Source organism: Mesoplodon densirostris, chromosome 9, assembly GCF_025265405.1.
Source record: "Mesoplodon densirostris isolate mMesDen1 chromosome 9, mMesDen1 primary haplotype, whole genome shotgun sequence".
NCBI lineage: Eukaryota > Metazoa > Chordata > Mammalia > Artiodactyla > Ziphiidae > Mesoplodon > Mesoplodon densirostris.
Window position 1 is genome coordinate 28,202,136 of NC_082669.1, and position 26,334 is coordinate 28,228,469.

A 26,334-nucleotide genomic window follows, 5' to 3' on the forward strand; every position below is an offset into this window, starting at 1 on the left:
AAAAACAAATATTTATTCTACATTTTCTAATGGGTCCCCCCCTTTCCCCCCACCAAAGGCGATGAGTGATTTTCTAATTGAGATAAGCTGGCCATGGGAATAAAAGAGGCTTTCACACCAGATTAAAATCTCAGACAGAGGACAGCCAGGGGCCAGAGGCCAGCCGGAAGGACTGAGATAGAGAGCAAGGCAGTTGAGGGGCCCTTTGGCCTTTGGGAAAGTGAAAATTAGCAGAAATGCAGGTGAAGACTTCCTCCTGCCCCAGAGGAAGCTCTGTCCACACACGCTGGATGGGGCAGGCCAGTCCACTCAGCAGGCAGGACAGGAGCACGACCTCCCGTGGCAGTCAGCCGGGAGATGGCCTCAGGGACCCTCCTGGCACCCGTGACCCCGCGCAGTCCCCTCACAGTGACAGAGCTGGTCGTGCGCCGAGGCAGGATGGCACAGGGCGTGGCGAGTGACCTCCGCCCTGGTCTCCTGGATCCCCCCTCTGAGGGGAGCCTGGCCCACGCTGTGAGGCGTTGAGGCAGCCCTGGAGAGGAGGGCCACCTGAAGGAACGGAGACCTCCCACCAGCAGGCAGCTCCACCCTGCCAGCCAGCCGTGCGTGCGAGGGAGCCACCTGGGAAGTGGGTCCTCCAGCCTCGGGAGAGCTTTCAGATGAGGCAGCCTCTTCCGGGACCCTGAACCAGCACTGCCGGCCCACGTGACTCCCAACTTCCTGACCCACAGAAGCAGTGAGAAGAGAACCTGCTGTCACGATAAGTCACTAACTTTGAGGGTAACTGCTTATGCAGCAGCAGATCGACAAACCAATTCAACCCAAAAAGGGCTGTGGTCGGTGGAAAGCAGGGTGAGAGCAGTGGGACACACTCATGGTGGACCACCCACTGGGCCACGAGAGAGCCTCAGGCTGTTATAGGGCAAATCATCACATTCACAAAGGTTAACTGATCACAGTGAATTGCGTAAACCACCCGCGCGCTAAGGCGGGGGTCCTGAGAGGTGAACCCACTGTTCCTGGGATGGAATCAGGTGACCCCACGGCATTATGCACTTTCCACCCAAATGCCAGCAGCGTGGATGGTCCCTCAGGTTTTCCTCGGAGTGGCAGTTCACCCTCAGCCTGTGGGAGCTGTGGGTGACCCCAAGCGAGATGCTTCCCGCGTGTCCCTTGCCTTCAATCCTCGGGACCACCGGCAGGGAGAAACTGGGCCAGTGCCAGGACCCAGCAGGGCCTATGCAGGCTGGCATTCCAGCCCGTCTCTGCCCCCACTTTTCACCCCGCTGCACACTGCCTTTCCAACATATAAACACTGACGGGAACAGCGTCCAGACCCGGTTTCCAATCCTGTGGCCCACAGTAGCAAGGGCAGCTCCTCAGCACAGATGCGACATCCAGCACTCCCAGCCTCCCCAGCTCCAGCACCTCGTCCACACCCTCCTCAGACTGAGTGCGAGTGCCGCCTCCTCCTCCAGGAAGCCCTCCCTCCCTCCACCCTGCCCCGCCAGGCAAGGCTAAGTGCCTGACAGGATTGCGGGAGCCCCGGGCACATTTCTCCCTCCAGCACCCATCCCATCGTGCATCATTTCAAAGTAGTCTCTGTGCGTCCATCTCTCCTGACCAGGCCAAGCTCATCCAGGGAAGGTGTCATCTGCTGTGTACCGCCAGCTTCTTGGAACAGCGACATGACAGGAGGGACAGAGGCTAACAGCCTGAGCGCCCACCATGGACAGTCTGATCACAGCTCTCATCCCACAGCCACCACCAAATGTCACCACATCCCCACAAAGGCGCTACAGATCTTCTGCCTAATTCCTGATAGGAGCCTGGAGCTCATGGATGAGACCTGGGGTGTCATTCCCTGGACAACGGCGTACGACCCTTCTCTGTTCCGGGTCCGCTTTCGGAAGCCAGTGCCCGGCAGGACCACACAGGGCAGAAGCCTCTTCACCTGACTGCCCCTCTGTGCAGCACAGCCCCCAGGATGAAGGAAGGCCCCGGAAGGTACTAGAACTTCCCCAACAGAATGCACCCCCCCCAACAGCAGAGGCCAAAATGTACATAAAAACACAAAATGTACATGAAAACACAAAATGTACACGAAAACACAAAATGTACACGAAAACACAAAATGTACATGAAAACACAAAATGTACACGTTCACTTTGACCGTCAGCTTCTCATCTACCCCTTTTCTCAGGAGCCTACAACTGGCAGCTCGTACTTTGTTGGGTTTTTTTCAGCTTTACTGAGGTATAATTGACAAACAAAGTTGTATGTATTTAAAGTGTACAGTATGATGATTTGACATACATACACACTGTGAAACATTTACCACAGTCAAGTCAATTAACACATCCATCACCTCACATAGTTACCATCTTGTGTGTGTGGTGAGAACACTTAAGATCTACACTCTCAGCAACTTGCAAGTACACAAAGCAGCCGTGTTAACTACGGACACCACGCTGTACGTTACATCCCCAGAACGAATTCGTCTTGTGACTGAAAGTTTGTACCCTTCGACCAACATCTCTCCGTTTCTCCAGCCCCCAGTCCCTGGCAACCGCTCTCCTACTCTCTGTTTCTATGAGTTTTCTTTTTTTTCAGATTCCACATATAAATGATACCATACAGTATTTCTCTTTCTCTGTTTGACTTATCTCACTTAGCAGAATGCCCTCAAGGCCCATCCATGATGGCAAATGTCAGGATTACCTTCTTTATACCTGAATATTTCCTTATACACACACACATACACACACCCACCACATTTTCATTATCCAGTCATGCACTGATGGACACTTAGGTTGTTTCCATGTCTTGGCTATTGTAAATAATGCTGCCATCAACATGGGAGTGTAGACATCTCTTCAAGATACTGATTTTGTTGCCTTTGGATATACCCAGGAGTGGAATTGCTGGATCATATGGTAATTCTGTTTTTCACTTTTTGAGGAACCTCCATACTGTTCTCCACAGTGGCTGAACCAATGTATATTCCCACCACCAGTGTATGAGGGTTCCCTTTTCTCTCCAACCTCGCCAAAGCCTGTTTTTCCTTGTCTTTTTGATGACAGCCATTATGACAGGTGTGAGGTGTCATCTCATTATGGTTTTGATTTGCATTTCCCTCAGGATTAGTGGCGTCGAGCACCTCTGCATGTACCTATTGGCCACTTATATGTCTTCTTTGGAAACTAAACGTTAAGAAACTATCATTTGATTTTTGGTGTACTATCAAAAAAAGAATATGCTTCCTTTTCCAAATACGTATCTGTACAGAGCTGGATTTTCTTCAAAGACTTCAACCAGAACATGTTTTTTGATGGATAATTTTATGTGTCAACTTCACTAAGCCACAAGATGCCCAGATATTTGCTTAAACATTATTCTGGGTGTGTCTGGGAGGGTGTTTCTGGATAAGAAAAATAGTTGGAACTGTAGACTGAGTGAAGCTGACTGTCCTCCCCAATGTCGGGGGGCTTCATCCAATCCACTGAGGGCCGGAACAGAATAAAAGGTGGAGTAAGAAAGAATTCTTTCTCCCTACCTGACTGTCTTCAAGCTGGCACGTCGGTCTTCTCCTGTTTTGGGGCTAGGACTCAGAAAGGAACTACACATGCATTGGCTCTCCTGGGTCACAGCTTGCCGACTACAGGTAGGGCTTAGCCTCCATACTGGGTGGACCAATTCCTTACAGTAAATTTCTTTCTCCATATACATCCTGTTGGTTCTTTTTTGCTGAAGAACTTTAACTGATACCATGGTGAAAAACACTGAATGCAGAAACAGCTGGGAAGGTCCAGCCTCTTAAGTCACACAAAGCATGCGCCATATATATATATATATATATATATATATATATATATATATGTAAAACAATGCCACTCTTCTCATTGTACATAATGAGGAGTAGAACAAAGGGATATCAAAGGCTCATTTCTGCCATGAAAAAAGAAGTTACGGAAGCAATAAAGAAGAAAATTTATATCCACAAATAAAATATTGAGTCCTATTGAAAAATCATAACTTCTAAAAAGCTAATATGTGACAATGCTTATAACAGGCAAGGTGAAAAGATATAAAACTGTGTACAGTACAAACTCTGTAAAAACAGACATGTGCAACGGGCTGGTCCACATGTGAGAACGCGGCATAGGGGAAAGACATCGTCATACTCAGTTACAAAAGGACGAGCTACACAATAAATCATGCTGGGAAAACCAGCTCGCTCATGAAAAATAACCGAAATAACATGAATTCCAGATGAATCAACCAGGAAATTGTGAAACTGGATGAGAACTGGAAAAGCAGAAATGAATATTAGAATAAAGCACTGTAGAGCATCGTTATGACCATAGAGAAGGGAAGGCATTCTTAAATAGGAACAAAAACAGAAATTAAATGAAATGATGGGTGGATTTGAATAAGCGGAAACTTAAAACTTTCACATGACAAACACTCCACAAACAAAATTAGGCAAGCAACTGCTTGCAATGTTTGCAATACGCAAGTTGAAATGGTAAGGAACTGACATTTCTGTAGGTCAAAATCCATCAAAAATCGGCAAAAGTCCTACCTAATTTAATGATAGAAAGATTAATATTATAATATAATGAATTCTTAGAAATCAAGAAGAAAAATAATCTAAGTTTTTAAATGAGCCAAGGATTTGAAAGGCTAGTTTACTAAATAAACATTACAGACATCTTTTCTGTATTTCTTTAGATGCTTAGCCTCAGTGATAACCAGATGAATGAAAAACGTAATAAAGCGAGACACCATTTTTCATCCATTGACTTGCAAAAATGAAAAGCAGAGAAGCAGTCAAGTGAAAGAGTGGTTTGAGCTCAAGGCCAAGGTCCAGGGTAGGCTCCCCAGCGCTCCCTCAGCATTTCCCATCAGGAGCCTTTCTTCACCCCGGGAGGGGGTATGTTGCCAGTGCATTTCTCATGAGTTTCCTGCAATTAATGACACACGAATCCTCACCTCCACAAGTCTGGGGTCTGCATTCCACACTCGGCTCCCTGGTCAAACAGGGACTTCCAAAGTCATGGGTAGGAATCCGCTCCCATAGCAGCAGCTGCCCAGAGCGTCTGGCTCTGAAACGCCCCACATTGTTCCACGTTGTCTTGGAACTGCTATTCTCCCGATGTCTCCAGGAGCCTTGGGAATCCAGGTCACTGGCTTACAGGCTTGTCATACAATACTCTACACATATTTACCAAGAGAGAGACGAGCCCTGGGCGTCACCTCTGCTTCTCCTGCCTCTGCCCTCAAGCTCACCAGCTTATCCGCGTCCACAGTCACCAGCTACCTGTGACGGGGGACCGGACGCCCACAGCAGAGGGCAGAGGGCCCAACGCCACATTCACTGCTTGGCCACACACTTCTTTTCCTTGCCTTGTTGGTCATAACTGCCACCATGTCCTGAGGTTCTAATTCAGCACCTGGCACAAAGCAAGTGCTGACTATCTACACTTACCGACCTGCCCCATCCAGCCCTAAGCTCTGTCTGTTTATCCCTTAGGATATTGTAGACAGTGATGGCCTGACAGACAGGACTCCCCCCTCAGCCTCAGAGCTCCCCCCTCACAGGTCACAGCTTTTTCACCTTTTTATTCTAGCAGGTGCTTAATATGTGTTCCGTTAACCGAAGGGAAAAAGTCATTATCAAATATTCCTTACAAAACCCCCTCCATGCCATCTTCCCTCTGGCCTCTCTTTTGCTCCTTTTCTCAACCTTCGTTTCCTTCAGGCTCCTCCCTACGGTTGAGAAGCATTTTTATTTTTTTCCATTCCAGTCTGTTCTCTCCTATTCCATTATTAGATCCAGGCTTGATCTGATACTGCATCCTCTCTGGATCCATCTCCCCCGTGGGGCCAAATCTCGCAGAACTCACAATTCTCGACAACCAGGAAAAGACTCACCCACTGAGGACTAGAACGCCAAGATCCACCACGCCAGTGCCCTCGAGTGTGGGTTTGGAGCAGGACTGTCAGTGGAAACTGGGCCACTTGAGCCACCCGAGGGATCTTGGTGGAGCAGTGAGAAGAGGTCACCTGTTCAAAGCCCTGGCTGGTGGGGAGGGCAGAGCAGGAAGCGCTTCAGCTGGGTTCTGGGCAGCAGAAGGCAAACCACACCAGACACTTAACCCGTCACCCACCGGCCATCTGCGGCTTTCCCTGCAGCTACAGTTTGAGAAGTAGGGGTAAGGGAGCCTCTATGTGCAAACGACAGCTTCTTAAAAATTAAATTTTTTCTTCTAAGTTCACCACATAAAACACTTGTGGCAAAATAGGTTAATAAGTGAAAATAAGGGACTTGAAGGTCAAGAAGGAGCTAGAAAAAAACAGTAAAAATATTAAGCCCAAGTCACAGAAGACACACCTGACTCTTCTCCACCATCACCAATGTCACCATAACCAACAGGAATAACGTCATCACGGTCATCATCACTAACACTACTGGACGCTTCCTTGAGCCAATCAATGTTCTTTGTGTTCCTCGTGCATTTAATCTGTTACAATGACTCTAAAAGAGAATTCAAGGGCTTCCCTGGTGGTGCAGTGGTTGAGAGTCTGCCTGCCGATGCAGGGGACGCGGGTTCGTGCCCCGGTCCGGGAAGATCCCACATGCCGCGGAGCGGCTGGGCCTGTGAGCCATGGCCGCTGAGCCTGCTCATCCGGAGTCTGTGCTCCACAACGGGAGAGGCCACAGCAGTGAGAGGCCCGCCTACCGCAAAAAAAAAATAATAATAAAATAAATAAAAGAGAATTCAAGCACAGGGTGGCAGGGCAGGAACCCTGGCAGCCTGTCTCCAGGGTCCATGCTCCCTTCCACCATGCCCTGCTGCTTCCCCAGAAATGAACCAAAGGAAGGGCCTCTTTGCCGAGACCTCACACAGCTTGTGCGTGGTTACTGAGAGAAGACACATGATGTCTACAGGCAGCACACACACACGGCCTCAACGCGCAAATGTATATGACATACATCTAAACTATAGGGAGAGGAAACTACTATACTGTCCGAGTGTTTTACGGTACTTGTATAACTTTACTGACAAAAGGAAGAACTCCTAGACATTAACTACTCAACATGCAAATTGTAAAGGTCACCAAATTGAGGGCCAGGAAAGGGGCCTGTCCAGGGCCACAGCGACTTCTGCAGGAGCCAACCACTGACCCTGCCAGGCCCCGTCTACACCCGCAGAGACTCTGCCGGGCTCCCAACCCAGCAGAAGCCCCACTTCACACACGATGGCATCTGTGAGAGGCAGACCGTCACAACCACCCTGGGATGGAGTCTTGCATCTCCCGCACACAGCAGTTTAATTTAAGAAGGTAACGTCGAAAGGACTCCTGGCACATAGAGTTCTTTCTTTCTCAAAAAAGAGTAGCTACTGTTTATTCACACAGTTATTACAGTTAGGTACATAAATACGATAATCTGTTGAGTATTCTCATAGGTGTTTAAATTCCGCCGTATGAGGGAGTTCTAGAAAACCTTTTTCTGAAGAGAAATCGGCAGACTTCTCACTAACACTGATACAGGTGAGTCCCCAGCCCCTCAATGCACATGTGCCCAAGGGGTCCACATTAGGAACGGCCTCCATGCAGGACCTAGAAATCAGGACTTGATGCCTGCACGGGCACCCACCACTGGGCTTCCTTCCACACTGCCCACTGCCTGCCCTGGATCCCACGTGGGGCTCCGGGCACACAGGCATCCCTGATGTCAGCGGGCCTCTCCACCAAGTCCTGGGCCTTGACCCTCACGCAGACCTGCTCCCAGTTACTTCTCCAAGTAGCGCAGCTCTCCGGGGCCCACATCCAGGCAGCTGAGTCCTTGGGCCAAGGACATGGCTTCCCCAAGCCACACAGGCCCCAGAGGTGGCCTCTACAAGCCAGTGGTCCCGGCCACGTGCTTCAGGGCAGCAAATGCCACCACCCGGCCACGAGGGATGGACCCAGGGCCCCTCAGGGAGAGTCCATACACATCCCCTTGGCTGGGGGGCTCAGAGCAGAGGAACGAGGCCTTGAGATAACACAAGGAGAGGCCAGGTGTGCACACAGGGAGCGTGGCAGGTCTGCTGGGGCATACGCACCGGGAAGGGAAGCGGGAGAGAGGAGCTGCCCCAGGACCCGCGCCCAACCCCTGATCTGTTTCCACTGCCTCCAAACTATGCAAACCGCCCCAGCCAAGCGCTGGGGCGACACATGGGCGCGGGCGCCTTGGGGTCACATTGTGTTTGCCCTGGCCTCCCTGCACAGGAGACAGTGGCAGAGTGTCCCTGAGGGGAAATGAGACGTGGAGATGAACCACTCTGAGGGAGAGGGCACCTACGGGACCGCTGTCAGTGAATGATTTTCTTCAAGGAAAAGAAAACTAGGTGGGTCAAAAAAGTGATCTCCATGGGGCTAGACTGTGAGATAAAACGTAACCACACAGCGATTCTTGGAGCAGAGAAGCGTGGGCCACACAGGTCACGAGACGGCACTGCACAAGGCCCGACTGTCACCGCCCTGCCGCCCTCCCGCCCTTCCGTGTTGGGCACACACAGGGTCCTCGGGGCCAAGACGGCCCCAGGAAGCGCAGCACCCAGTGGGATCCTCAGATCTGGCTGACCTCTCCCGACAGAATTCCAGAGGGTGCACAAGCAGGTGCACGCACAACCACGTGCCATCCACACCATTCCGACAGCCCCCTTGGTCCTCCCTGGCATCTCACACACTACACACTAAAAAATGCCATAAAACAGACCGTTAAGAACCAAAGGATAATCTGGGACCCCTCCTGGCCCCTATGGGCCTGGGAAGCTGCAGGACAGGGAGGGGGGCACAAGCCCGGACATGCACTCTCACGCCAAGCCCTGGACGGTGCTGGGGGCCGTGAGCATCCTCAGAAGCAAGCAGGGAGCCAGGCCCTGGCCTGAGAGGAGAGCCTGGCTGCTGGGCACCGCTGTCTCCAAGCTGGTCACATCTCACTGCTTCTATTTACTTTGAAAAGAATAACTGTTCCTTGTAGGTGGTTAGAGCAGAGGCACTGAGATTTTTAAAAGGACGTTTGGGACAGCTCCTCAGCCAGCTCAGGCCTCAGCTGTGCAGAGACGAGAAGGAAACTGGCTGTCCATAGAGACCATCTGTCACAACCAGGCCGTGTTAAACGTACGTGGGAAACAGGGCCCTTGTGCCTATGGAGCTAAACCACCTTCGCTTGTGCTCGTGACCTGCACGTGTGGACAGCAGCCAGCCAAGGACCCCGGGTGTCACCCACGTGGGAATCGCCCATGGCACATCCAGTTGGGGTCACTGAGGAAAAAGAATCATCACAGCAACTGCAAAGTTAAGTACCAGAACGTGGGCTAAGCACCTCACACCTGTCTCATTCGGACCTTGCACCAGCCATCCAGAGGAGGATGGTTACAACCCATGTCATGGATTCAGAGCAGGAGACTTTGCCCCTGACAGACTCAGAGCACCAGCTTGTGCTCCCAGCCCAGCCATGTCTCTGTCACCCCCTCCTCTACGTCTCCATGTGTGTGCATATGCACCTGTGAGCACGTGTCTGTGTGTTTGCACATGCACACGTGTGTGTTCGTGTACGTACACACCCATGCATGCCTGCTGATATGGGGAGAGGGCCCGTGCTGAGGAGGCCTGGCGCTGGATCCATGTCCCATGTGCACCTCCACAGGTGACCCCTCAGCCCCCGGGGCCCGGCTCACCCTTTCTACACAGAGAGTAACCACCAGGCCCCGTGAGACAGGCTGCATCCAGGGACAAGGTGAGAGGGCCATGCACTCTGAGAAGCAGGTGTGTCAACTTTGAAATAGAGACCCCTGGGGCGCCAGGGAGGGAGGGGACTTCTGGCGTCCCCACGAGGCCGCAGCGGGGGAAGGACAGGTAGGAGTTGGTGACGTGCTCATGGCACCAGGGCACCATCAGCACTGCCCGTGGAGGGGCCTTTCAGAGGAGGGGGCTACAGCTGCCTCCTGCCCACTCTTGGGTCCCAACGAAGTGTGACCATTGTGCATCTTTCCTCGAGGCTGCCCAACCCCAAAGCAGCCATCAGGGACCGTGCGCCAGGGTGTCCACAGCGGGGAAAGGGAGCCTAGAGGCAGCCCTGAAAATGTTCTGTGGAGGAAATCCTAAACCCACCGGTGATAAGAAGCCCCAGAGCAGCCCAAAGGCTTCTGCCAGGTCCCCCAACCTGCCTCCGCTCTGTGACACAGAACCACGATTCTAGAGTTCAAGGGAAACAAGAGACGTCCTCCTCACATGTCCCTTAGACAGATTTACTAACGTGAAAGCACAAAAGATAGCAAGTTGCATTGATTACCTGGGGTTTAAGCACCAAATAGTGAAGCTGGTGGCTGTGTACCGACAGGAGCAATGCCTGACAACACGCTGAAAGGGCAGTAACGCGATGACCCTCACTCAAAAGAGCCGCAAGTTTTCATCTGTAAACTGTGCTAAGAGATCAGAAAGTAGAATAACCCGAGCTACCGACACTACAGGACAGACGGAAGATACGTCATGAGCCACTCATTGCTGCCCCCTCTCCCATATGACTAGCTTTGCTCTTGCTGGAAAAAGTTCTCATGAGTACATATCTGTGTAAATACGGTCAGTCCCGGCCCAGTGAGGGTAGGGGGAAACTCAGGCTGAGATGGGGAATTCCGTGATTTAACTTTTGGAAACTCCTGAAAGAAGGTTTCATTTTGGTTTTTTGTTTGTTTGCTTGCTTCGGTTTAATCAGCATGGGAACGATAAACGCGGACTCACCTCGGCATGAAATCCCTTGACCTTCGATAATCTGTTTGCAAACCCCACAGACTCTGGGTTTTTTAAAGGCCTTGTTCTTAAAACTGTGCAGACTCGAAGTTAACTCTTCTGGCTGAAAAAGTAGAGAGAGAAAGTGTCAGCTCTTCCATTCATAGTCCGTTTGCTCTTTCTTTTCCCTTTCAGGAGATAATAAATCCAGCCGAGTTGGTGAAGGGCTGAAACAGGAACTTGACCAGGCAAACAGAGAAGAACAAGACAGCACCCTGCCAAGGCTGGGATCCCAGGGGCCTGGGATGCCCCGTCAGCACGCCCGATGCCAGGGCCCTGGTGGCGGCCCACACGCTACCAGTTCATAATCCCCTGGGTGAAGGGCTTATGTGATTGCGTATTAGCTTACAAACTGCAGGCTTACAGCCACTGCTTCTGTGACAAAGGAATCCACATGCGTTCCCAGAATCTTAACGCTTCTTCCTCTGGAAGAAACGATCAGCAAACAGCACAATTATAGCAGAGGTCACTAACCAACTGGCCTTTCTGGCCACTTAGCCTCTCTGAACTGATGTACTGAGGAGAAGCTGTCACCAGACCAGGGTGACAAGATAGCAGTTCCTCCTTAAACCTGGTACAGAATTGAACCCATTACACACACCGGCACCGGGACAAGGTGAAACACTTATGCACCAAATCCGTGTTTGTAGTGTCAAGGCTCATAGCTGTAGCTGAGGATCTTATGAAAATTCAATTTGCCTTCGAAACCAAACACCAATCATATTCCCATTTGCTGATATGAGACAGTGTATTCTAACGTAACCTGTATCCACATGGACTCACAGAGGCCGTGACTCACACCAGAAGAGCTAAAATTCATTGAGAAGACGAAACGCTGCCGAGAATGGGAGACATATGGTACAACTACTTTGGAAAACGGCTTGACAATTTCTTATACATATTTTTAAATCTACGCCAATCTTATGACTCAGCAATTCCACTCTTACAGACACCAAAATACATATGTCCACAAAGACACGTGCAATAACGATCAGAGCCACCTTATTTAAAACTGCCCCAAACAGGAAGTAACCCAAATGCCCATCACAAGGAGCCTCGATAAACAAACCATGGTATATTCATAAAATGGAATATCATTTGGGTATACACAAGAGCAAGCTACTAATACATGTAACATCATGGATGAACATCAAAAGCATTATTACGCTAAATGAAAGAAGACAGACACGAGCACACAGTGAATGATTCTCTTTATAGGGTGTTCATGAACAGGTAAGTTAACCTATCTAGTTCTTCAGAGGCAGGAAAAAAGTGAGGTGAGCTCTACGAATGCCCCAAATTCCTACATGGAGAAAGCTTCCAGGATGCAGAGAGGGAAGGGGGAACCAGTGTACTACATGGATTGAAGAAAGGAGTTAAGAGTTCAGGCTGAATAAGCCAGCAAGTGTTCACTAGCCAGAGCACCAGAGAAGAGAGAGCTGCAAAGAACTCTTAAGATCTGCGGAAGGGCCCTCTGAAGCATTCAGCACAGTACTGATGAGCGTGTGTCCGTGTGCGTGTGCACACACATGTGTGTTTACACACACGTGTTTGAGGAAGCCACCCCCAAGGCTGGGGAAAGAATCACCAGAGAGGATTTGAGGAAACAGTGCTCACACAGAGCTGGGAATAGTCCTTCTTCCCACAGCCAGACTGGAAAACCTCAAGATTCAGCAGATATTGCACAGAAAACAGAAGGATCTTGCCTCAAAAGTGGGGAAAGATTAACTGTAGACTGGGCACTGCTCCTGTTCTCTCCAAGTAATTTAACTGCATTCCAGAACAAAGCTCAAGAATATCTGTAGGAATAAAAAAATATCCAGCACCCAATAAGGTAAAATTCACCATGTCTGGTATCCGATCAAAAATTATCAGGCATGCAAAGCAACAGGAAAACATAACCCATAATGAGAATAATCAATCAACTGAAAGTGACCCTGAACTGACAAGAATAAGCAGACAAGATATTAAGAGAGGTATTATAACTATATTCCATTTGTTCAAAAAGGTAGGTAGGGAAAGATCCAAATCAAACATTTATAGAAAAAATGTAAATATCTAAAATGAGAAATACATTGGATGGGATTATTGGCAGATTAGACACTGCAGTAGAACAGATTAGTGAATCTGAAGACAACACCATACAAACTTACCAAAATAAAGCATGGAAAGAAAAGACAACCTAAGTAAATAAAAAAATAGACAAACAAAAGGGCAATAAGTGAACAGTGGGACAACTTTAAGCAGCCTTCAAGCCTCTGAAGGAAGATGGGTGGGTGGAGGGATATTTGAAGAAATAATGGCTGAAACTTTTCCAAAACATGAAGAAAACTATAAACACATAGATCCAAGAAACTCAAAAAATCTCGAGCACAAGAAATGTGACAGAAACTACATCAGAGGCACACGATAACCAAATTGCTCAAGCCCAGTCATAAAGAGACAATCTTAAATGAATTTATATACAAAACAGAAACAGACTCACAGACATAGAAAACAAACTTATGGTTACCAAAAGGGAATGGGGGAAAGGAATAAATTAGGAGTAGGGATTAACAGATACAAACTATTATACATAAAATAGATAAGCAACAAGGATTTACTGTATAGCACAGGAAACTATATTCAATATCTTGTAATAACCTATAATGGAAAATAATCTGGGAAAAAATATATATATATATAAATGAATCGCTCTGCTGTACACCTGAAACTAGCACAGCATTGTAAATCAACTCTACTTCAATTTTTAAAAAAATCTTAAAAGCAGCCAGGGGCAGTGGAGGCGGAAGACACATTACACTCAGGGAAGCAATCATTAGCATAACAGCAGATTTCTCATTCAAAAAAAAAAAAAGCAAGTGAAAACACACTGTAGCAATAAAAGTACTGAGAAAATCTAGAATTCTGTACCCAATCTAGAATTCTGTACCTACCCAGCAAAAAGTCAAATAGGAATAGCAAGGGACTTCCTGAACTTCATAAAACTGTCTATGTGAAACCTACAGCAAACATCATACTTAATGATGAAAGACTAAATGCATTCCCTTTAAGATCTGAAACACGGCAAGGTTTTCTGCAATCAATATTTCTATTTAACCTTGTCCCAGAAGTTCTAATCAGTGCAATGAGGCAAGAAAAGTAAATAAGAGGTATCCAGTTTGGGAAGGAGAAAGTAAAAACTGTCTCTAATCACTGATGACATCATTGTTTATGGAGAAAAAGCTGATGAAATCTATGAAAAAGCTCCAGAAGTAACAAGTGAGTTTAGCAAAGATGAAGGATACAAGATCAATGAATGTACAAGCTGATTGTATTTCTACATACCAGCAATAAACATCCAGAAATTGAAATTCAAAAAATATTACCATTTATATTAGTATCAAAAATATGAAATAGGGATAAATCTAACAAAATTGCAAAAGACCTATAAACTAAAAACTACAAAACACTGTGGAAAGAAATTAAAGAAGATATAAATAGATGGAGAGATATACCATGCTCATGGGTCAGAAGACTCAATGTAATTAAGACACAATTCTTCCCATAGAATCTATAGATTCAACAAAATCTCAATCAAAATCCCAGAAGGTTCTTTTTTTTATAATTGGCAAACTGATCCTAAAATTCATATTTAAATGCAAAGCACTTAAAACTCCCAAAACAGGGCTTCCCTGGTGGCACAGTGGTTGAGAATCTGCCTGCTAATGCAGGGGACACGGGTTCGAGCCCTGGTCTGTGAGGATCCCACATGCCGCAGAGCAACTAGGCCCGTGAGCCACAACTACTGAGCCTGCGCGCCACAACTACTGAGCCTGCGCGTCTGGAGCCTGTGCTCCTGCAACGAGAGAGGCCGCAATAGTGAGAGGCCTGCGCGCCACGATGAAGAGTGGCCCCCACTTGCCACAACTAGAGAAAGCCCTCGCACAGAAACGAAGACCCAACACAGCAAAAATAAATTAATTAATTAATAAACTCCTACCAACAACATCTTCTAAAAAAAACCTCCCAAAACAACTTTGAAGACTGCACATATTTAAGTGTACAATGTGATGTTTTCTATTATATTTTGAAAATGTGTCTTCAGTATAAAAACATTAAACTAAAGAGTTTCAAAGAAAGTATGTTCTTTGGATTCTACATAACTAATAAATATGAGGTACTGAATGAACACCTTGAATCCTAATTTTCAACAAAGCAAATGCTCCTCTGATACTGATAAAAGGAAAAGCAAATACGCAGCACACAGACCACAACCCCGTATTCCTTGACCAATGACCGACAAGGAGAACCCCATGTGCAACTACTAATGGACTGGAATTGGCAGAGAACTCTTTCCGACATGCCATTCCAACTTTAAAGCATGCTTTGCCCATGCCCAAACTTTCCCCTGCTATTCAAGTTGTCTAGAATGCTGGTAACTTATAGTTTTCTATTGTGACCATTTCTAGTCCCACCCTCCCCACAAGTCCTTCCTGACCACTTCAACTTCCTCAGCAATCCTACATCAGTCTCATCACTCAATCACATATCCCCTGGTGTTGATCTTGTCAAGCCTGTCAAATGAGGCAAAGTGTCCTGCACCATGCAGAAGTCTTCTCACTGGTTCTGCCACCTGCAGTACAAGCTCTATGACCCGGGGCAAGTCATACCTCTCTTCAAGGGAAAGGATACCCGCCCCCTCCTACCTATTAACCAAGCTACTGTAAATAATCAAATGCTATGGCAGGTACCAGTTATGAACACTGGCAGTCTATGGGAATCACTTGGGCAGAGTTTTTTTTTTTCTTACAACTTTATTGGAGTATAATTGCTTTACAATGGTGTGTTAGTTTCTGCTTTATAACAAAGTGAATCAGTTATACATATATATCTGTTCCCATATCTCTTCCCTCTTGCGTCTCCCTCCCTCCCACCCTCCCTATCCCACCCCTCCAGGGGGTCACAAAGCACCGAGCTGATCTTCCTGTGCTATGAGGATGCTTCCCACTAGCTATCTATTTTATGTTTGGTAGTGTATATATGTCCATGCCTCTCTCGCTTTGTCACAGCTTACCCTTCCCCCTCTCCATATCCTCAAGTCCATTCTCTAGTAGGTCTGTGTCTTTATTCCTGTCTTACCCCTAGGTTCTTCATGACATTTTTTTTCTTAAATTCCATATATATGTGTTAGCATACGGTATTTGTCTTTCTCTTTCTGACTTACTTCACTCTGTATGACAGACTCTGGGTCTATCCACCTCATTACAAATAGCTCAGTTTTGTTTCTTTTTATGGCTGAGTAATATTCCATTGTATATATGTGCCACATCTTCTTTATCCATTCATCTGATGAGGGACACTTAGGTTGTTTCCATCTCCAGGCTATTGTAAATAGAGCTGCAATGAACATTTTGGTACATCAGTCTTTTTGAATTATGGTTTTCTCAGGGTATATGCCCAGTAGTGGGATTGCTGGGTCATATGGTAGTTCTATTTGTAGTTTTTTAAGGAACCTCCATACTGTTCTCCATAGTAGCTGTACCAATTCACATTCCCACCAGCAGTGCAAGAGTGTTCCCTTTTCTCCACACCCTCTCCAGCATTTATTGTTTCTAGATTTTTTGATGTTGGCCATTCTGACTGGTGTGAGATGATATCTCATTGTAGTTTTGATTTGCATTTCTCTAATGATTAATGATGTTGAGCATTCTTTCATGTGTTTGTTGGCCGTCTGTATATCTTCTTTGGAGAAATGTCTATTTAGGTCTTCTGTTGGGCAGAGTTTTTAAAACAGCTGTGCCTAAGCTCCACCCCAGACCAATTAAAACAGATTATCTGGAGGTGGGACCAGACTACAGATTTTTTCAAATCTCCTCCAGTGATTCTGATCTGCAGCTGGGACTGAGAGCCTCCACGACATAATGGACCATACTATAAGAAGCTATTCCTCATACATGGTAAGGCACGATTATTACGTGCTTGTTCACGTGTTTGTTTCTGGTTTTCTCAAGAGGCTGTATACTTTTTGAGAGCAGGGCTCTTGTACTCCATGCCTATAAAAGAGGGACGAAGGTGCTGCTATCATGAAGTTCATGACACTGGCAGGGCCCTTCTGTGCTGTAACCACTGTTCAACAAACGGGGCACTAGGATGCAAGATCAAGACCACACAGCCAACAGATAAGGGATATGGGCTCAGACCCAGTCTCCACCTGAGTCTCATGCTCAGACAGGAGTAGGCATTCAAGTAGTTGACAAACACAGCCCTCTATCGTAATCCCGTCAGCTGGCACATACTTCCCCCCTCCCTCATATTTCAGTTATTTGTTTCCACGCCTTCTCTCCTGTGTAATTTCCTAGAGGCAGGACACCAGGCGCTTATCCATTTTGTCTTCCAAGGCCCCTGCACAGTGCCTGGCAGACAGTGAACCATGGACCCTCAATTAATATTTGTTGACTGAATGAACTGGCCGTATTCTGTGGGCCAGCGGGGTATACTGTGACCTTTTATTCCTTGCAAATACCTTTATTATAACCAGGGAGAAAGAGGCACTGTGTTCCTGTGATATTCTTGCGGGCTGGGCGACAGCTAGAAGCCTGGAGGAAGGAAACAGCAGAGGTGCTGTAGGGAGGCTGAAGCCATTTTAATGGCTGGATGGCGGAGGAATTCATTTCAGATAGTGTAATAACATCTGCTCACGCTTCATCTGTACATAACATCTCCATTGTGAAGTGAGCCTAGACAGGATTAGACTGCCTTTGTTTTCACCTGATACTGTGCTTTCATTTCTCCCAAAGAGGCGGGGCTGATGAGTGCAGGGGGGAGTGGGGGAGACGGGGAGGGGGGAGACGGGGAGGGGGGTGGGGGGAGGCCAAAATGCTGAAGCATTTAGCAGGCTCAGTTCAGGAATCTAAATTGCATTTAATTGTTAGGAGCAGGCAGTTGGAAGGGTAGAGAGCAAGGCTGCGGGTTCCACAAGGACTCCCTGAGGGGTTCAGGGTAATTAGTGCTGGTCTTGATTGTGAGGTCTCTTTTTAGAAAGAAAAATCTCTGCAAAGTTGAGCCAGTTGAAGTGCTCCACAGCAGCGCAGAAGGTTACCCTTCTGCGCTGCTCTGCGAAAATGCAAAACCTCACAGACCTCTCTGCTAGGTTCTCTGGGCTAATGTTCCGGAAGCAACAGTTACCCGCACAAAGGCTAAATCAGCACAATCCAAGCTATATTTTCCTTTCAGGAAAGAGGATTTAGGTGTGGGTTTTCATACCTGGAAGCTTACAGTAGCATTCTAGGGGGGCAGATACTGAGCAAAAACACCAAGCAACTTGACTCTGAAGTTAAACGCCACGAAAACTTCCTGCATAGGCAGAGTGGACCCCAAACCTCTGGGGTGTTCCTGCCCAGAGATGTTTCCACCCACCAGCAGCCACAGGACCCAGGGTACAGGGACACCCTCTGCATACCACACACCATCCCCTAAGCTTCCCAGCAATAGTGTTTGTTAAACTAAAAATAGAATGCAGCACAACTCAAAGTGATGTGAAGTAGCTGACATTTTGACAAACTCTCACTCCTCAGAACCTTACATACATTTCCGGGAAGACGAATGCAATAAAATGCCTAATTATTACACTCAGAGAAAGGACTGCTGAACCTAGCAAGGAGCCGCCTCCCGGCATCTGCTGTGTTTGATTCAAACGCCATGGAGGACCGTCCCAGGACCAGGTATCATTACATGGCTCTGGTTAACTTACACTTCTGCAACAATGCTAGCGCACCCTCACATACCCATAGAGCTAAGCACCCTCTTCCTTTGCAAGAAACACAGGCTACGAAGCGAGTCCGCGAAATTGCCAACGTCCTACTTCCATCCCAGGAAAGGAGCCCAAGGAAGTGTGTTCAAGAGGGAGTTGGATTAGAAAATTAAGCCAGAACTGTCCCCGACTCCATGTGGGCTCACCAGGGCGCCGCCGGCCTCCCACCAGGCAAAGCCCTGCTCTCCCTCTCTCTTCCTTTCCTGCGCAAGTAACACGCGCATACACGGGCACACGCGGGACACGCGCGCGGAAGTGCACACGCGCGCACAAACAAGGACACACGCGGACACATGAGCACGCGCAGAGACAAGGGCACAGGCGTGAACGAACGTGCACGCGCAAACAAGAGTGCACGGGCACCCGTACACACTTGCACATCGGCACTCAGACTGGGGTACGCGGGCACACACAAGCACACGCGCACACCAACCCAAAAGTGCCCCCACCCCGTCCCCGCGCCCGGCGCGCCCGCGTCCCCGCTCCCAGCACCCCGACCCTTGCTCCAGCGCCCCTCCCCCGTCTCGGGGCTCCCACTCACCTGGCGCCGGTGCCGGCGCAGCCGCGCCCCGCGCGCGCACCCTCCAGGCGGCCCGGGTGTCAGGGCGCGCAGCCGCATGGCCGCCCTGGCCCCCGCGGAGAGCCGGGCCGGGCGAGGAAGGCCGAGGCAGGCGCGGACCCCTCTCCGGCGGCGGTGCCAGGCAGGTATGCCTCCTGAGCCCCTGCGTCTGGGCGTCAGGAAAAGTTCGACCCCGGGAGCCCCGGAAAGAAGCGGCCGCCACCTCCAAGTCCACTCTGCCGTCAGAAGTCAGATGCCGGGAACAAAAGCCAGAAGAGTGAGCGCACGGTCCCCCGGCGCCCCTCCATCTGACACGAATTAGCCCTCCCTCCCCCACCCCAGACGCAGCTCCAGAGAGAAGGCAAAAGGCTTCTCAGCCAAACCCAGGAAAAGTGGAGAAGAAACGCCTCCTAGGGCAGGGCTGGGGGGCAAACCTTCCATTGCCCTCCATCGCCCTCCGCCCTCCCACTGGATTACCCCCGCCTCTGGCTGGAGTACGGCTTGACTAGGATTTCAGACCTCTCCAAGAATGCAGACCCAGGGGCTTAAAATCAAAACCCGCAGGCTCTTTGCCTTCGGGGATTTTAAATCTTGTATACTGTCCAGGAAACCTGCATCTGTAATGGTCAGTATCACTGGTAATCTACACTGCTAGCAAACAGTGGCTTTGGAGTGCAAAGCAGGAAAACTCTACTGCAGAAAGGCCTTCTTTCCAATCTGCTTCTTCGACTAAGAAAAACAAGCAGCAGCAGCCTTGCCAAAGAGGGATGAGAACCAGGTGGAGGTTCCAGCAAGCTCAAAGCGCACGATTATGGCGCCTTCCACACTTGGGGTCTGGGATCCACCACACCCCTCCATCTCCTTACCATCCAGAGTGCCATCCAGCTCCCAGCAGATTCACAACCCATTTTCCTCTCTGGGTCTGTGATTTTAGAAGGAAATTAAAAACCTGTTCTTAATGTTTTTTAAGGAGATGGAGGTGACTGGGATGGTGAGGACCAGGTGTCACATGAAGAGGAAGTCAGACACCTGGAAAGTGGAAGGGTCACTTAGCCTGAAGGACAGCCCAGAGGGGTGGGTCGGCATGATCCACAGACAGAATGGCCCTGTTTCAATGCCTGTCAGACCCCACAGGACTGAATTGTCTTGGGCTGGGGTCGTGCAGCAGTGGATCTAAGCTTTCCACCATGGAAAGCTCTGGCAACCCACTCCTGGGAAAGGCTCCCTTGAGAGTGGACATGTTCGGCTGAGGCCACGTCCTCCTTCCGTGGGGTCCTGTAGAGGAGGCCCACGCATAGTAGCACATGGCCTAGGGAGCTGTATGGCCTCAGACCTGCTGGCTCACCGTGTGCCCAGAGCAGAACTGTGTGCCCTAGTGACTTGGCCTGCCTCCATGCCCAGCCCAGGGTGCAATACTAATGACCTGTGTTGGTGTAACACTTCAGATCTTCAACTCCGATTGCAACTCCAAATGTCTTAGCTTCGGAGAGCAGTCTGGGTGGGCTAGACCTGGGCCTTTATGGTTAACACATGTGCGAATTCCAGCCATCAATTCAAAGGCCAGCATTAACCTCTCAGGTTCTGGCACTGAATACCCATCTTTCCATTTCTGGGGTGGAATAGCAAAGCTGCTCTTCAACTTTCAACAACACACACACACACACACACACACACAGGAACACACCATTCTGTCTTCTGATTCCTTGCCTGGCAGCCACCCATTCATTCTCATTTCCCTCCATCTTTCAAATAAGATTATTATTCATCTGTCTCTATAGTCATTCGTTCGTTTCTTCATTAATTCATTTTCTAGATTCATTATTATTCATTTTTTCTACAGAGTAGTTAAACTTTAGTTTTTGCAAACATCTCTCAGAAGTGCTATTTCTTCATACCTATCCCTCACCCCCATGTGACTGCAGGATCCCTAAGAACACACATCTGTATCAGATTCATTTGAGTCCCCAACGTCTAACACAAGATGGAGCCCAGAGCTGTGTCTGCAAGCTGAGCTAGAAGCCCATTATTCTGCTGTCTGGGGGCGCACGATGCAAACACTTCTTCCAGAGGTCAGCTGGATCTATCACCTGTCTCACCCATGGAACCAGCAGAAGGAACCCGAATCCCAGCAAAGAACAGGTAACTCCCAAAATGATAAAGTTCCTTGAACTCAAGGACCGGGCTCCACACTCTATGGGGCCCCTGGAAATGATGGTCCTGAGCACCAGTGCTCCTAGGCCCATGGCTGCCAGATTGGAAGACAAACGGGTGTTTTCACAGGGGACACCTGAATCTCCTCTCACTTGATCAAAAGATACATCGTTCAGAAGATTCCCACACTTTATTACTAATAATAAATCACATGCATGCAATCACACCTCACAGATGATGACAACAAAGTGAGAACCAGGGATCACAGACAGTCGTTTGGCTACAGCCCAGACCACCACAGCCCAAGCGAACTTCCCCAAATACAAAACTGGGACCCCTGCCGGGACTCCCCGCTTTGCCAGCTGGCCGCCTCTCTAGCCCCCTTAACCCTTCAACCTCCTGCACCACCCGGCCCCGTCCACCCCCAGGCTTCTCCTGCCCTGTACCCCTCAGAGGCAAGCTGAAGTGTGAGGGTTTGAGGCCAGCTCAGCCTAGGGACCCCAGGGGACCCCAGGAACCAGGGCAGGTATGCAGCCAGCTACTCTAGCCTCTCCGGACTCACCCACTACTGTGCTGCCAGCCTGGGCTGCCCCTGGTAAGACGGCAGTCCTCCCTGCTTCTCGCTGGCCGGACCGCCTGCCTCTGACTTCCGGCTGCAACAAGTCCCCAGCAACAAAGGAGGTTCTTCGTGCACAGGACGGGCTTCAGGGGGCCCGGGTCCAGACTGTGCGGGCAAAGCTCCAACACCAGGCCTCGGGGCTGCATCACCAACCCGGGCTGGGAACCCAGACTGGACTGGGGACAGAAGCCCTGCGGTGAGAGCGACCCTAACGCGGGATGCGAGGCTGGCCCATCCAGGACCCCAGGGTTCTCGTCCGACTGAGTGGAGGGCGGGCTGCTGCCACACGGCCCCTCTCTCACACGCTCACCCAGCCATCCCGGAACGCTGACGAGCAGCCTGTGTGTGCCTGGCATCGCGGGGACTCCGGTGACAAACAACTCCTCTTTACCTGATGGCAGAAATATCTGCATGTGGCGTTATGAGGGGGCACTGAGCCACTCATGGGACTTTGGGGAAAACAGGCGACAGGTGGGCTGAGACCTAGAGGAGAAGTGGACAGAAAAAGAGACAGGAAAAGAGCCAGGGGACCAAGCACTGTGCATAAGGCAGGGTGTTTGCATGAACTGAAGCACAGTGTGCGTTCGGGGCGTGGACCGCAGGCAGGCGGGCAGAGGCTGCATCCTAAGGGCGGGCATGGGGGTGGTGAGCTCGGTCCCGGGAGGAGTGGAGAGGAAGGGGACCCTCAGAGCAAGCCAGGGCCTGACCCCGAGGGCAGCTGGAATCTCTAGCGGTGAGCGGGAAGGAGCCACATGAACACACTGTGTCCTGGGGACCACCTGGTGGTGAAGGGGTTTACTAACACGGAAAGGAAGAAAATTACAGTGATTGCTGTGTTGGGGGACTGGAATCGGATGCTGGTGTAACTCATGGTTTCAATGTAGAGACACAGATACTGACAGAAATCAAAACTGATGCAAATGTGCACACGCACATGCACACACAAACCCATGCACAAGCATGCACCCATATACACACATGCATATATACACTCCCCAGCTCTGTCCGTGGTGGGCGGCCTGAAGCAGGCCCCAACAGTAGTGGTTACACCCAGCACCCACGTCCCGGTTTTAAAGTACTGTTTCCCAGTAAAAGAAATCAGGGCTCCTTGGAGACATGGCTGGTTTCAGATCTGAGCCAGGGATACTACAAATGAACCTGCAGTGGTTTTTTTTGTTTGTTTGTTTTTGCCAGAGGGTAAAGGAATGCTCCCAGAATGACGGGGCTGCATCACCAGGGGACTGGAGTGGGCTTGCAGACATTGCCCCTGGCCAAACTTGGGACAACCTGAACATCGAAATAAATAGTGATAATATTGATTATAACCCATTCAATTAAATAGGAATTCATGAGTCCAGGAGTCCTACTGATAGAAATAAATAGCTAAATGAACACGCTGTGGGTCTGATGAGACGTAGATGCCTGCATGGTCTCAAGGCACCTCCTGGCCTGGAGGGATGAGGGCAGGAGAGGGCGGCAGGAGACAGGTGGAGGGGGTGGGGTACAGAGATCGTAGAGGTTCTCAGCCTCCACTCATTATGGGAACTCACAGAGGAGAGCCATGATTCACCATTCTGCCCCTCTCACTCCTTGGAGAAGATCCACATAGCCTCAAAGTATTGTCCCTTATTTGTTATAAAAGGGAAAACAGCAAGTCTGCGACAGAGCCGGCTGGCCATGCCAGCCTGAGTGACCGTGGCCTTCGACGGGACACACCCACCATAAGAGCATGGCTCTACTGCCGGTGCTCCCGCACAGAGGCACAGCCTGACCCTGATCTTGACCAGGTATCGCCAGATCCGAGCGAGGGACACAGGGGCCAAAATCTGGGGTCCCTGGGAGCTGAGCGTGGAGGGTCCGTCTGCCGGCTAGATGAACCCTCATTCCCAGCCCCAGAGTCTGCAGTGGGGGTCAGCAAACACTCCGGGCCAATGACTCCTGTCTTCACCCCTCCATCCCCATCACACAGAAGATCCACCACAGGCCAGTCACACCCATCCATGGCTCTGTGACTCCAGGTGCCAAGGGGTTTCCAAGAGCCACCTAAAGCACTTTCAAAAGCACTTTGCCTCTGATAACAAAAAAGACTCTTGCTTGAGTTTTTTTTTAATGCAATTCTTTTTTTTAAATAAATTTATTTATGTATTTGTTTTTATTTCTGGCTGTGTTGGGTCTTCATTGCTGCGCGTGGGCTTTCTCTAGCTGCAGCGAGCGGGGGCTACTCTTGGTTGCAGTGCGCAGGCTTCTAATTGTCGTGGCTTCTCTCGTTGCAGAGCACGGGCTCTAGGCGCGCGGGCTTCAGTAGTTGTGACGTGTGGGCTCAGTAGTTGTGGCTCACGGGCTCTAGAGCGCAGGTTCAGTAGCTGTGGCGCACGGGCTTAGTTGCTCTGCGGCATGTGGGGTCTTCCCACACCTGGGATGGGACCCGTGTCCCCTGCATTGGCAGGCGGATTCTTAACCCCTGCGCCACCAGGGAAGCCCTCTTGCTTGAGTTTAAGGAGCTTCTGATACCAGTAAGCTGTCGCCAGCTCTCATCTGCAGAAACCTCCATGCCTGGCCTTCTCTCCTGGTCGGAAAACAGGGATACCAGTCATGCTGGCCACTGGAGGCCCAGGGACCAACTCTACAGGCCGGCCTCGCACGTGGGCCCTGCTCAAGCACAGCCCTTGGGCAAATCCTCAGTCTCAAGACCGTCCTCCTCCTCCCTTCCCCGCTCAGCCGGCTTCTGCTCCATCCCACACCCGGGAGGGCAACAGGACACAGTGGGCCTCGAAGGGCACTGGTCGCATTTCAGGACTTCCTGACGGCATCCAGGAGCCCCATGAGTCCATCTCACCGATGGCAGTAGGGCCTGCTCCTCAGACGATGAGGGAGGGCAGGACAGGGCACAGGACACAGGGGAAGCCAAGTCCCCAGGGGATCCAGGGATGTGGGGTGAGGGGGCAGAGAACTGCAGAGCCAGCGAGCAGAGGCACAAAACCTAACCCGGGGACATCCTTGGGGCAAGAGTCAGATTAAAGGTGCCACGTGTTTGGCGCTTGATCGGCGAGGGCGGTCCAGCAGCAGGAATGACCTCCTCCTAGAGGACACAGGACTGTAGGGCTGTGTTCCCACTCCAGGCTCTGGCCCCCACACCCCTCTGTTTCTCACCAAAGTCATAGTAAATCAACCTCAGTGAACCGGTACCATGAGTCCCCTGACCTCAAAGGAGGTCATCTAGTCCAGCCAATTTCACCAAAATGTCTTAGCTGGACACAGAGTTCAAGGCGACTGCCATCCTGAGCTCACAACCCCCTCCCCTCAAGGGGAGTCCTGTGGCGGCGACAATGGCAGCCCCACGGGGTGGGCGCACCATCCAGGGACCCGGATCCTTGGGTGCGTCAAGTGCGGCTCTTCACGGGCACGTCTCGTGGCTCCCTTTCAGGACAAGGGGACCTCCTCAGCGTACTGCTTTGGGCCAATGCTAAGGAAGTGAGAACTGGTTCGCATTTCGCCTCCACTCTCTCCTTTCATGCGTTTCCTTCCCTCGCCTTCAAAAAGCACAGAAGGGGCTTCCCTGGTGGCGCAGTGGTTGAGAATCCGCCTGCTGATGCTGGGGACACGGGTTCGTGCCCTGGTCCTGGAGGATCCCACATGCCGCGGAGCGGCTGGGCCCGTGAGCCATGGCCGCAGAGCCTGCACGTCCGGAGCCTGTGCTCCGCAACGGGAGAGGCCACAACAGTGAGAGGCCCGTGTACCGCAAAAAAAAAAAAAGCAAAGAAAACGTGCTTCCTCTACAAAAATCAGCCTCCAGTATATGCTTTTCCCCCCTTCCCTGATCAAGAACAGGCAGAGAAGAGCAAAAGAAAGGGATAGATGAAAAGGTTGGCGCCTCCCCCCACCCAGTGGTTATGTCCCCCTGTCCTGGCCATTCCTTCTCTGTCTCCTTGTCATCCCTAGAGACAAGGAAGGGGCTAGGGAGACAGGGCTGCTTCCTGGCGGGGCGGCAGAGGCATCCTAGCTGCCTCACCTGCCCTGTGGAGGGAGACAAGGGTGTGGCAGTCAGGATAAGGGCAGGGTCCGTGGAGACACCAGCAAACCACGGGGGCCCTGGCTGTGTGCGCTCCTGCCCGAGCGGACACCAAGGCCTCATACGCAAACCCAAGAGAAGAAAGCGAACCCCACGCACCACATTCCTGCCTCTGCCCTCACAGGCACAGAGTACATCCTCCCAGCCTCCCACCTCAACGCTGACAGGCTCCCCCTGCTCTGGGGGAAAATATCTGCAGGAAGGGGCAGGGGACTGAAATAATAAATATCAGACTAGTGCATTGAGTCGAGTTTTCTCTCTGCACACCAAGATGACCCCACCGGGAGGGAACTAGAAGCCTG

At 50.1% G+C, this 26,334-nt stretch overlaps 1 protein-coding gene across 5 annotated transcripts in view; it reads right to left on the bottom strand.

The window, feature by feature from the left end:
* TNS3 (tensin 3) overlaps positions 1 to 26,334 on the bottom strand; it is a 235,501-nt gene that overhangs the window by 178,299 nt on the left and 30,868 nt on the right. For all 5 annotated transcript variants that reach the window (XM_060107511.1, XM_060107508.1, XM_060107513.1 and 2 more), the window contains one exon: positions 10,795 to 10,906. The gene's annotated coding sequence lies outside the window, so the exon portion shown is untranslated. The remainder of the gene's footprint in view (positions 1 to 10,794; positions 10,907 to 26,334) is intronic.